General features: G+C 39.8%; 1 protein-coding gene across 1 annotated transcript in view; it reads right to left on the bottom strand.

Annotated features, from left to right (window-relative positions):
* Positions 1 to 7368, bottom strand: part of LOC109401057 (alpha-mannosidase 2) — a 351116-nt gene extending 343748 nt beyond the window's left edge. The window contains exon 1 of the mRNA XM_029860267.2: positions 7350 to 7368. The gene's annotated coding sequence lies outside the window, so the exon portion shown is untranslated. The remainder of the gene's footprint in view (positions 1 to 7349) is intronic.
* Positions 7369 to 13053: the final 5685 nt, after the last annotated feature.

The raw sequence follows: 13053 nt of genomic DNA, 5'->3' as shown, positions 1-13053 counted from the left end.
AGGAATCCCTGGAGGCATCTCTGGATGATTTACGGGAGAATTCCTTGAAGGAATTCCTGAAGGAATCCCATGAGGATTTTCTGGTAGAATTTTGGGATGAATTCCTGCAGGAACTCATGGAGGAATAACTGGAAGAATTCATAGGGGACACCGTGGAAAAAAATCTAGAGGAATCGTCAGAAGAATTCCTAGATGAATCCCTGCAGGAATTCCTAGAGATAGTCTGGGAGCAATTTATTGAAAAATTGTCTTGTGAAATCCCTGGAAGAATTCCTGATGGAATCCCTTCTACAATTCTTGAAGAGAAATTCCTGGAAAAAATCCTGTAGGAATTTCGAGATGAATTTCTGGAGTTATTCCTGGAAGAACTACTGAAAGAATTTTTAGTTGACATCGTGGAGGATTTTTTGGAGGAATCCCTTGAGGAAGTCCTGGTGGTATTAATGCAGGAATTTCTGGAGAAATCCTTTGAGTCCTTCGGTAATTTTCGGGAAAAATCCTGAAGAGAAGCATGCATTATTGCTGGAGAGCTGATCAATAGCTCCTGCATTAATTTCCAGAGTTATAATGGAGAAATTCCCAGTAAAATCCTAGGGGGATTCTACGACAAATGCTGGAGAAATTCTTGGGCTACTTCTAAAGAAATTCCCTTGGTATTTTATGGGGGTGCCCTGGAGGAATGCCTGGGGAGCTCCTGGACTCACTCTCAGGAACTTCAGGAGGGCTTCCCGTTGAACTGAAAATAAAAAAAAAAACTGTAGAAAGCTAGGAGGAGGAATTTCTGGAGAAAAATTCTAAACCAAATTTTAGTAGAACTCCAGGACAAAAACCCAGACGGATTAGCTGGAGAAATACCAGGAAGGACTCCGAGAAGAATCTCATTAGAGGTTTTCCAGAAAGAACTACGGGAGAGTCCCAGAAAGCACTCCAAGGGACAAAAACAAAAATCAATGACAACCGCTTATAATGTGCGTGCGTTCGCGCAACATAAATTGCTGGTGCGCAGACGCTATAGCCCGGTGAGCATTGTGTGCAGTGAGAACGAAGCGACAAAAGCCCTATCGAATCTCGGCCGCGGCCGCGGTCCGGACCCAGTTCCGGCCCGTAAGTTTGAATATCCCTTAAAACGGTGCCACCCAGCGGTATGATCTCGCTAAATTCCACCAGTGAGTGGGTTTGGGTGTATGGCATCTAGGCGAATTGAATCTTCACCCAAAGAAAAGGATGCCTTGAGATTGATTCATAAACATTGCGCGCAATTTGCCGTTCATTGTTGCCTCTGTCAAACGATGACCGCCGCCACGACGCTGGACTTCGTTGCCATGTGCACGACGCCCAACAGCAAGCAAACGTGTAGGGTTGCCAGACAGTATTGCAATAAAAACATTGATTTATTTCACAAAATTTTGAAATCAAGATTGTGACAAAACTATGAAAGATACAATGTTGCACCAAAATACAGTTTGGTAGCGTATCAAAAAATGAATGTTTTGTAGAAGAACATTTCTCGCATTTATCACGTTTTTCACGAGTAAACTATCAAAAAAGGTGAAAAAGGGGTACATTTTTAGGCACTTTTTACATAAAAGTCAAAATTTCTGCACTTAAATGGCTTTTTATCAATTACCTGTCCAAAGAGCATTAAAAGACAAAGCTTCAAGCTTCCTATCCATGCGCTAAGATTGATTATACGGTTCATAGTTTCTGAGTTAGAGATGTTTAAAGATGGGGTAATTAATTAACACTAATTTTTAAATAACTCACTTAGCAGTGATTTTCGGACCTACCTGTAGAACCATTTTTTGCTGCAAATATGGCTACTTTCACCTCCTTTCGGGTGTAACACGAATTACCAGTCACCCTGTATGCCAATATTGTGAAACGTATAAAATACGGCAGACTGCAGTGCGCCGTACACGTAGTGCGAATGTTGGATGAAAGAACAGCGAAAACAATACCCAACAGAGAACCAAGTAGAGGTCAGCGACTTCGGGAGCACAATCCCACGTCGCATGTACGATGGCCTTGCAAAGTTCAGATATGTGGAATAATATGTGGCACAGCGCAACATTTTTTTGTCTCAAGAGCACACTTACGTGTCTCTGAGAGATTTTGGGCCGCTGAATCCGAATCCGGGCTCAGCACGTCACAATTTTGAGCTATACCTAAATTAAATTTGATAGATTTAAGCATTTTATGTCAGTATGTAAACTTGCATGTAACTTTTGGAGGGTGACTTGTATGGGAAATATCGTACCTTACATAAATCGCTTAAAACTATCAAATTCGATTTGGTAAAACAAAATATTTTCCATGAGTCGTTAATTTAGATGTTAGTTGACCAATTTATCCTTCGAATGACTAAACAAAATATTTCCATGCTTAATGGCTTGCAGTCAAAAAAGCCAAAAATTGCATATTTTGCCCTATAAATTGAGGTATAGCTCAAAATCGTGACGTGCTGGAGCAAATCTGAGCCCGGATTCGGATTCAGCGGCCCAACACCTGTCAGAGACACATAAGTTTGCTCTTGAGACAGACCAAAAGTTATTTTTTGTTGCGCTGTGTGGTTGCCAGAAGGGACATCATCGTAAATGGTGCTGAAAGAGTTGGCAGAATCGGGCGTCTCTAGCATATTGTAACACAGCGCATCACTGTCTGTCTCATTGGTCACGTAGGAGAATAATGACACCTGATCCCAAAGACAGCCAAGCAGAACCTAACAGGTAGCAGAATCTGATAGTAAATCAGAAAGTCGGTTTTGTTGATTTCAGCCAGCAAGTGTTTTTAGTTCTGAATATTCTCTTGGATGGATTCTTGCGGAAAATTTTGTATGAGTTCCTTCAAAAATCCCTTCATCGATTTCTTCAAAACTTCAGAAATTCAGGTTTTCTTTAGAAATTTCCTAATTTTTTTTCAGGTATTCAGGGACCTCCTAAACAAATCCTTTAAAGATTTAATTTCTATTCAGACTCCTTCAGAAAATCTTTCAAGAAATTTCATCTAGAATTCCTATAGGAAGCCTTTCATGAATTCCTTTAAGAATTTCTCCAGACATTCCTTCAGAAATTTTTACAGGGAGTCCTTCAGCAAGTCGTCCAAAAATTCTATTAATCCACCGGTTTCTTGAGAAATTCGTCCAAGGATCCCGTCAGGTATTCGTATGAATCATTCTCCTGAAATTCCATAAGACATTTCTACAGGGATTTCTTTGGACATTTTTCCTCCAATTTCTTTAGAAAGCCTTCCGTAGTCTCCATAAGAGTTTCTGCAGGGGTTCCTTTAGAAATTGTTCCAGGGATTCGTGAACTCTTAAATTATTTCTCGGAAATTCCATCAGTTTTTATTGAAATTCTTCTATGGATGCTTTCAGGTAATCTTACAGGTATTCCTTCACAAATTCCTCCAGGGATTGCTTAAGGAATTTCTCTAGGGAATCCATTGGAAATTTAAGAAGAAATGACTCCAGCAATTTCATCGGGCATCACAAATCGGGATGATTACAATTTCTTGCAGGAATTACTTCAGACAGATATTGTTGCATGATTTCTTTCAGTGATTTCAGCAGGATTTTTTAGGTATTCTTTCAGAAAAATCTACAGAAATTTCTTTGAGGATCCACTAAGAAATTCTTCTAGAGATTCTTCCAGAAACTTATTCAAAAATCTATTAAAAAGATTCATGAAAGCCTTTAAAAAATCTTGCACGGATTCGTCCAAAAATTTTTCCATCTTCATTTTTCAGAAATCCTGTTACTCCAGAGCTTCATGCAGAAAAGTTTCCAAGGATTTCTCTAAGGTCCACGGACTTCCGCAGATATATTTGCATTGATTCAGAAATTCCTTCAGGGTTTTATTTAGGAAAATCATCCATGAATCCCTTCAGAAAATTTTCCAGCTATTCCTTCAGATAATGAAAATTCCTTCAGAAGATTCTTCAAGAATTCATTAGATTTTTTTCCAAAATTTTATTCACAACTTCTCACATGAATTCAGAAATCCCCTCAAAGCATTCCTTGAGCTATTTTCAAAGAGATTGTTTCTCGATTTATTTCAGAAATTACTCCAGGAATCTACTTATTTATTCCGGGAAAATTTCCAGCGGTTTCTTAAGAAATTATATCAGGGATTCCTCAAGGAGCACTGTTATTTCTTAAGAAAATTTTCTACGCATTTCATTGGAAATTCACGAAGGAATGTTTCCATGATTTTTCTCAGAGATTTATCTAGAAATGCCTGCATAAATTCATATCTTGAGATTTTCTTTAAAAGTTTCGCTGGGTATGCATTTTTTTAATAGAAATTCATTAAGGATTTCCTCGGAAAATAGCTCTAGGAATTCTTCATGGATATCAAGCAACCGAAACTGCACCGCGCTCGCGCTGTGTACGACGAGCGAGGTTTTTCGGTAGTGTTGTACTTTTTACAACAGCGCGCGTCCTGAAGGGGAGAAAGATTTTTGGAAAATTTTTCGAAGAATTCCAGTAGAACTTTCCGGTTATTCTTCTAAAAATTTCGTGGAAAATTCCGTCTGAGATTTATACAGCAACTTTTCTTTAAAACATCCGTCACAAAGTTCTTAAGCAATTCAAGTGTTCGGGTAGTTGCTTTAGAAATAATTCCTGGCATTGTTTTAGATATTCCTCTAGAAATTCTTCAATATTACTTTCTAGAATGTTTTATAGTGTAAAATTTTTATTTGAGACTGTTTTTATTCTACGCTGGAAACAGTTACACCAGTTACACAGAGTGTTAATAAGTTTAGTTTTTATTTTCTTGAGCAGTGGTTTAGTTTATAAGAAGTGGCGTAGTATCTTATTTTGTTTTAAGCGTGCAAAACAGTTGTCACATTATTTTGCTTTTTCCTCTAGACATTTTTCGAAAATATTACCAAGAAAGTTATCAATTCTACAAAAAAGATGGCTTTCCAGTCTTGACGAAAAGAAAAATACTGCTATTTTTATCTTGTTCGATATTTCGGTTCGTTTGAGACCTTATTCTTAAACTCTAAAAGGTTATAACAAACTTAAAAAAATATCAAAATAAATGCTTTACAATTTTACAGAGAGCTTTCGCCCAGTGTTTGTTTTTCATTTATTAACGACATTTTACACCAAGGGGTGCATTCATCTCCCAGTGTGTTTATGTGTAACGTCTTCGCTTTCAAATATCTGAAAAAAGGCAAATTTTGAGAAACCTAACAGGGTTTTTATCTAATTTCCGTCTATCTTCGCACCTCTCATAAATGATCGAATTTATTCTTGCACTTCGCTCAACTCGTCATTGCCCATTTGGTGTCAATTACTTGTTTATAACTAAGCTTCCATGTCATGTAAAAAATATTGTAAAAGAACTGCAATTTCCTTGAAATAAGATTGAATAATTGTCACTCGAATTCCGTTTCCGTCTAGTCCACGTCTATTTAGGGCTCAACCTAAATTCAATTCCCGGTACACTTTTTACGTGACACTAAAGGTTCATAGGATGGTCAAAAATTAAGATTTGCCGTAACGGTTTATTCGAAAAATCGGTCACGTTCTTCGCAATCCAAATCCAATCGTGTGGTCAAAGTGGCAACGAAGTGTAACAAAGAAGTCATTCTCTGTTGTTGTGAAATACGATGTTTCGTGCGTAGAAAATGCACGCACACATTTGTTTGCATCCTCATAAGACGAAGACAACTGTAAACAAACGTTTTACCGGCTGGAAAAAGCAATAACATAATTTGATTCTGCAGCAATGAAATCCAGCTTTGAAATGCCACAGAGATTTTGTGGGCTATGTATTGGAAATTGGTATTTACAACAAGTGAATCAGCCGTAGTGAAAATTGAACGGTGATGAAGAACAATTCGGCTAGCTGCTGCTTTTGTGCGGTTGCCTTCGTCGTACACAAAACGAACGAGAAAAATTTTCAACTCGTAAGTGGAGTGAAATTGAAACGTGAAATTTAGTGAAAATATTCGATTTCTAGTTCTGTAGAGGCTGGTTACCGACAATATAATGAGGCATTGGCAAAGGCAAGTCTGAGATGGTTGGCCATTTTCCGTCTGATGTGACGGGAATTAACTCATATGACGAAGGGAATTTCAACCTTAAAAATATCACATGTTAGCTGTTACTATTGCTAGAAACCTTGCTTCTATCTTATTGTACGTGTTACACATGACTTCCACTAGAATTAATCTAGACCGAAAGGTAAAACACCAACCATCATTGTCGTTCGGAAAAAAAATGCGATACATTCTAGTGGTCTCGTCGATTCATCTAAGCTTATCTGCGCGTAGGTAGGCACCATCCTATCCTAGTACCAATCGAAATCGACAGATTTCGCTCGCCATCGTTGTAGTCTTCGTCGTCGTCGCTGCCGCCGTAGTCATCGAACATATCGTCATCAATTTTCGTTATTTTTCAATCTAGAAAAACGTGCTATCGCAAACGAATTGAGTTTTATGCAAACAAGAAACGCGGGCGCGCGTCGCGTCGTCGACGACGAGCAAACGGCTACCTACCTCTAGTGTGGCGTAGAAATTCGGGGTGTGAGATCCTCGGGTTCAGCAAAGGTTCAGAGGTTCAGATTCTCCTGGATGGCATGGCACAAAAACGCTTCACGCGATACCTAACCTACTGCTTGGGCTACTGTTGAGAAGGGTTGATGTAGCCCTAGGACGGGATTTGACGGCACGTTGGAATGAATCGCCTTGTCGATTCGTTTTTTCCGGAACGGATCGAAACGGACGTGAGTAGTTAACAATGAAACGACTGGTTCTGGGAATGGATTGATGAAGTTTGCGTACAACATACTGCAGTGACTCCTTTTTTTTGTAGCACGTCGGTTGACTAGGGGTGATGGTAGTTATTTGTCTGACGGTGATAGGAGACGTTTGTTCTAAGATTGATTTTATCGTGTTCTCTTTTTCTGTTTAAACTGTCATAGAGCCGGTAGCAGGCTTAGTGTTCTATAAGTATTTCTACAGTTGTTACCTGTGACAGTGTGACTGGCACCAAGATGCTCTATTCCTAAGAAAGTCAAGAACATTTCTACCACGAGAAAATCTAGAACCAATCGGAAATAATACCCAATATTTCTCAACATGGTCAATTTGATTACTGGCTTGCATCGGCTAAGGGCCCTTATATCCACCTCTGATGTGCTGAAATAGCTTTTGTTATGGTAATTGATAGTCGGTGAATGCAAATTATAGTTTCTATTAACAGATGCAAGCTCTGTGGAAATCCTTTCCGAGTATATTTATTCATCACCGGTCCTCTCGAAAGGTAAAGGGATTGAAATGGAAATCAATTCGTTACTACGGCGCTCCGCTGCGCTGCACTTGCTCGGAAAACTTACCTTCAACCAGTCGATCCTGCAACACAAGAAACAAAGAGAGAAACAATAATTAGATAGGGTGTTATTCAAAGCTAATCAATTTCGAAAGCCAATACAATTCAATTAACGTCTACACTAGTAGTGGGGGCATTTATACGTGACGAGCTGCAGTTTTCCCGTCCCACGATTCCCACTCAACACTCGCTTCCTTCAAATTAACTTAACGTTGTTGGGAGCACCCCGTAATGGCACTTGATTTTATCCACCGCCACAGTTTCACTTGCAATAGATAGGCAAGTTTGTAGGCACTCTCCGCAAAAACGTTGGTCTTATCCGACTGCTACATCGCACTCGCTTTTAATTACCATGGTGGTGGCCAGGCCCAGTCCAGTCCAGAGCGGTGTTTGGGGATCCATCTCGTTCTCGGTCTGAAAAGGTTCATTCACGAAATTGGCTGACTTTGCAGGAAAAAATGCACCAGCTAAGCTCTTCTCCGAGTGGGAATTGCACTGGGCATGGGCTTTCTCACTTGGAAAAGGGAGACGGCTTTGGTGACGCAACAGTAGAATATTCAGAGCATAGCAACTTTCTTTGGACGGTCGTCATGATGCGTTTTTCGGTTCCAAACATCAGCCCATATCGTAGACGAGCTTGGTTGTCTAGTAGCTACCGCTTCTGATTCATATACAGAAGGCCCTGGGTTCAATCCCTGGCTCGTGCCTTTCCTCCTATTTTTTTTATCTTTCTATATACTTTCTCTATACTCTACAAATATGAACATCTCAAATATAAACGTATGTTCATAGCTAGAAAAAAGATGTTTCCTTTATTTCCAACTCCCAATAGCACAGTTGTAAATGTATCATATAACGCCTATAAGTTATGCAACCAAGCGAACTGTGCCGCATCACGCCTGGCAAAAAGCGATTGCAATCATCACTTCCCTCTCTATCCCTCACATTGTTGACGTAGTAGGCGTCATTTTCGTCTAAAAATAGAATACATATCATCAATATTTACACACTGCAGATGCCTGTTTGCCCCAAGCAGTTATCATATTGGTTCCTTATGTGAGTGTAACTAGTCTGGCGATACTGGAGTAGCTTTTACTAAGATATCTCAATTTTTGGGACTCCCTGAACAATCCAATCTTCCCAAAAACCTTTTGTCGAGTGATAATGGCGATTGCGATGACGATGGTGATGATGATGATGACGATGAAACCGCCATCCGGTACCGTACCGTTGCTGTTGGTGGTGTATGCTTGGAGTGCTTGCTGTACGAAATTTGCATACTACACTGTTCTTTATGCGAGGGACTGTGTGATGATGGATCACTTTGGAAAAACGGTGTGAGACACACGGTATTCTATTCTAGTCATCTCGTTTGTCAGTCAGCTATCACTATGACAGTGTGACGTTGGTGGATGTAGGTATTTTGTGTCCGGTTAGAAGGTGGGAAGCCGCCTTGGGCTTTTCAAACTTGCTACTGGCACTGTGTGAATAAAATGGAGGAAACATTTTCTGCATATGAAAATGAAATGAATAATCCATAACAATAACAAAACATTCCTTTGACACTCATTAATATTTTTTGATACATTCCTGAAATCCTCTGACGTTCATATACACAACAGAAACACGTTTTCGATGGACAAATTGAAAATTAGACTGTGCAAAGAAATCCACGTGGTCCGGTGGGAATCGAACTCACGACTCCCTTTTTCACTGGACGGTCGCTTCTTATTCCTCCAAGCTATTCGCTTGAATGTCTTAAAAATGAGCTCGTTCCACATATTTGTTTTAACTGTATTAACGAGAAGGAAGCATTCACAATTCGTGAGTTTATCGAGAGTGGGATTCGATCCTAGGTCCTCAGCGTGATAGTCACGTGTTTAACCATCACACCAGGCCCGCTCCCATACATGTTTTGTTCATTTTCGCCATCAGAAGGAGTCTTTCAAGTGGCTCAGTAGCTTGAAGAAATAGCAAATGCTTGGGAGTCGTGGATTCGATTTCAGCGTCAAATCTTCATAATTTTGATATTCCCGCAATATGCAGTTTATTTTCACAGATATCATAGATCGAAGCTTTTTTGATTTTCTTTCGGGTCCTGAGTATCTGTGCAAAATTTTAGCACAATCGATTGCATCTATACTTTGCGCATTGCAATTGAAATTTGTAGGACTTCTTTTTTGCTTTACGTCCCCACTGGGACTTGGCCAGGCTCTTTTCAACTCAGCAATTCAGCAGGCTCTTTGAGCAATTCCACAGTTATTAATTGAAGGGCCACCTTTGCTTGCTATTGCATGAATTTGTATATTGTGAGGCTAGTACAATGATACACTATGCCCAGTGAGTCGAGAAAATTTTCCTGACCGGAACGGGAATCGAACCCGCCGTCTCCGGATTGGTGATCCATAGCCTTAACCACTAGGCTAACTGGGGACCCCAAATTTGTAGGCATGGAAGTTTGTATGGGAAAACATACTTTTTTTTTTAATTTTTGTCATAAGTTGAAAAAATTTGTCTGAAACTTTTCAATCGATGATGTAAAATGGTCGGTAGGTATTTATCTTCAGAACCAATGGCAGTACGTAAGCTTCCACAGCAGCCATGGCATGTGCTTGCCATGGATATGCTGGGACCGTTTTCTTCAGGTTTCCTTATCGCATCACTGAAGTTCTTTGAACAACTACCACTGAGGACATTACGAAATTGGGTAAAGCGATCATGACGATGGGCCACTTCCAGTAGTATTGGTATCAGACAATGCGCAGAAATTCTGGTCGTAAAATGGAAGAGTTTTGCACTCTGTTTGGTATCGAATTGCGCCACACTACCCCGTATTGGCCTTAAAGTAATGGGGAAGTTGAGCGCCAAAACCGCTCCATACACAAGACATTCAGGATCTCTGAACTGAATGGAAATGATTGGAAAAAGGACTTGCAAGAAGTCAATTGCGTGTATTCCATGTTGCGACATCCAGCTACTGATCATTCGCCAGACGAGTTAGTTTTCGGTAGAAAACTGCAAGATTGGATCCCTCAGCTAACGGATACATTGGATGAAGACGGTGACATCCGCGATCACGACAAGGTGTATAAGCAAACAACGAAAACATACTATGATGCCAAGCACAATTCTCAACAGTCGGGTCTTCAGGTTCAAGATCGAGTCTTGATGCGAAATCTGTTGCCACAGAATAAGTTATCATCGATGTTCATCCCTGAACCAGCAACCGTGGTGGAGAAACAAGGAAATAGCGTTACGATTGAAACAAGTAATGGTCGACGATACCGGAGGAATTCTGCACACCTCAAGAAGCTGATCGACAACCGTGAAGATTTGAGCATCCAAGAAAACACATCAGGCGAACCAAGCTGCAATGAATGGGCAACACCAAGTTCAACTTCTTCGGGATTGAGTGCTCCGAACTGCCCATGTTTGCGTAGTCGACATAACCACCATTGCCAATGTCAGCATACAAAAGCTCATATATAACGCATGTGCATATTTCTGACCAGTTTTATTAAGTAGAGTGCAAGATTCAACCGTCACTTAGATGTCAACGAGGAAAAAATCTTGAATTTAATCTATATTCATTGTCAATATTGCAAATGTGTGTTGAAAACTACAGTGGCGCTTACATCGACTATGCGTATTTGGGCAGCGAAGTTGAACTTGAAGTCAAACACACCGATTCCTGGGACGGATGCTCGTGATGCGACAATCGCTTGTCCAAGACAAGAAACGATGCGTCCTTTGCGCTTTGAGGATTATGATATGAATATATGAGAAAGCACAGTGAACATTTCAATCGTAGAAAGAGAAATGTGTTGTGTTGTATTTGAATTATAACTGGCAACACTGGAGAAGGACTGAATACGTTTGTTAATTAGAAAAATAAAGATAGTTGAACCAAATGGTTGAAACGGTTTTCTTGCAGAAAGAAATCGGGAAATCTCCGGCTGTTTAGGGATATAACAAAACGCATAGAAACTTCTCTGAAATTCCCGTTGGCATGGTGCAAGATGGTGCAAACGGCAGCTTCACGTAGTAACCGCTGTAGGTGTAGTAACCGGTAACCACGCCATGAAGGCAACCAACCTGGTATAGTAGAATAGAGTACAGTTAGGTGCTGAACAACGTATAAGTGCAGCTGTCAATTTCACGTAGTTCCCTAGTAGACAATAGAGCATTAAATTAAAACATATCCAGGCCATTCCTAGAACGCGTTATATCTGACTTTCCTTGTCGGGGTTGAATTCCTTTATTGGGATGGCCGCATTTTCTCCAATAGATTGCATCTGCCGTACAGTTGCGCTACGGAGGTAATCGGCCTAAGAGTGTTTCTCTATCATTGACGCTGACGCATCGGACTGTTCTTCCTTCCACTGACTGTAGCGCATTTGTGTTCTTCACAGAGTAGGGTAACGGTTGAATATTGAACCCCTAGAGGACATTAGTTTGAATTTAAGTCAAAATCAATCAGATTCAGAGGGTGTTTACATATAATGATGATGTTAGTATATTCGTAAAAGCCTCCACTGTGCGTTAGAAATACCCAAAAGGTCTTTTCTGGCTGAAAATTTGATGACAAGGCAAATAAGGATATTTCCAGTGAGGAAATGATTGCAGCCCGTGCAGAGCAATCTTATTTAGCGAATGATTCTAGAATTTTCCGTCATCTCATCATTAAACCTATGTAAGTTGTGATAACACGACCCAGGGGGTCCAAAATATATGGGGGTCCAAATTATATTTGTTACCCTACATACGCCGAACAGAATAAATACAGAGGGGATAGACTAAATGATAGGGACCCATCGATAGAGACAATTTCGTGTGTGGAGACACGAAAGAGGACTAACAGCTCTTTCATGTCTCCAGCTGGTGATCTCTTCTTCATATTGGCGTTACGTCCCCAATGGAACATAGCCTGCTTTTCAACAGTTAGGCATAGTGAAGGACTGGATGAGGTCGAGACAGTTGACACTCGCGCACCACAAAACAGAAGTGGTGGTGGAAGTCTGAACAACAGGCTGTGGTCACCACAGGTGGGTGCACGATCAACTCTAAGCGCTCACTGCACAGCGGTTGAAATCGCGAAAAACACGATCGTGGGCATTTTGAGTGTGATAATGTGAAAATAATATAATGTGATGTTCTGCAAAGTTGTTAAATATTTTAAGGAGCAACTTTTGATAACTTTTGTTTTTTGATAAATTTACCCAAAAGTTAGATGAAAAATCTATTTTCTACAAAAGCAAAGAAAACTAAATAGTGTCTTCGGCAAAGTTATAGATAATATCACGCAGAAAAATATTGCTGAAGAGACTTTTGCTCTATCTTTTGAAATGAGCGATATATAATAAATTTAGTATAAAAAACCCCTTAAAACCTTGAAAAGCCACTAAATGCTTTATATCTCTTCTGGATTAGGTTTTTGAGGCTTCCGATGTTCTGAAGACTTTTTCATTATGTTATTGTGCATCTTTTTTCTTAAGACAGTGTTGCCATATTTTCATTGTTTCTATGTGATTTTTTAATTTTCCTATAAAAAATGACTGTTTTTAATAATGAGATATCTCGAAAAATTGCAAAAAGTTGCAAAAAATTCAAAGCATGATGAAAAGTTGAATAAAATTGCTATCTTAGGCCGTTCGCAATGCTGTTTTATTTTGTATGGCGAGTTTTAAAAATTTTAAAACTCGCCATACAAA

The sequence above is a fragment of the Aedes albopictus genome, chromosome 1, assembly GCF_035046485.1.
Source record: "Aedes albopictus strain Foshan chromosome 1, AalbF5, whole genome shotgun sequence".
In the NCBI taxonomy this organism is placed as follows: domain Eukaryota; kingdom Metazoa; phylum Arthropoda; class Insecta; order Diptera; family Culicidae; genus Aedes; species Aedes albopictus.
Note: the sequence above shows the minus strand (reverse complement) of the source record. Positions and strands in the feature narration are given on the sequence as shown.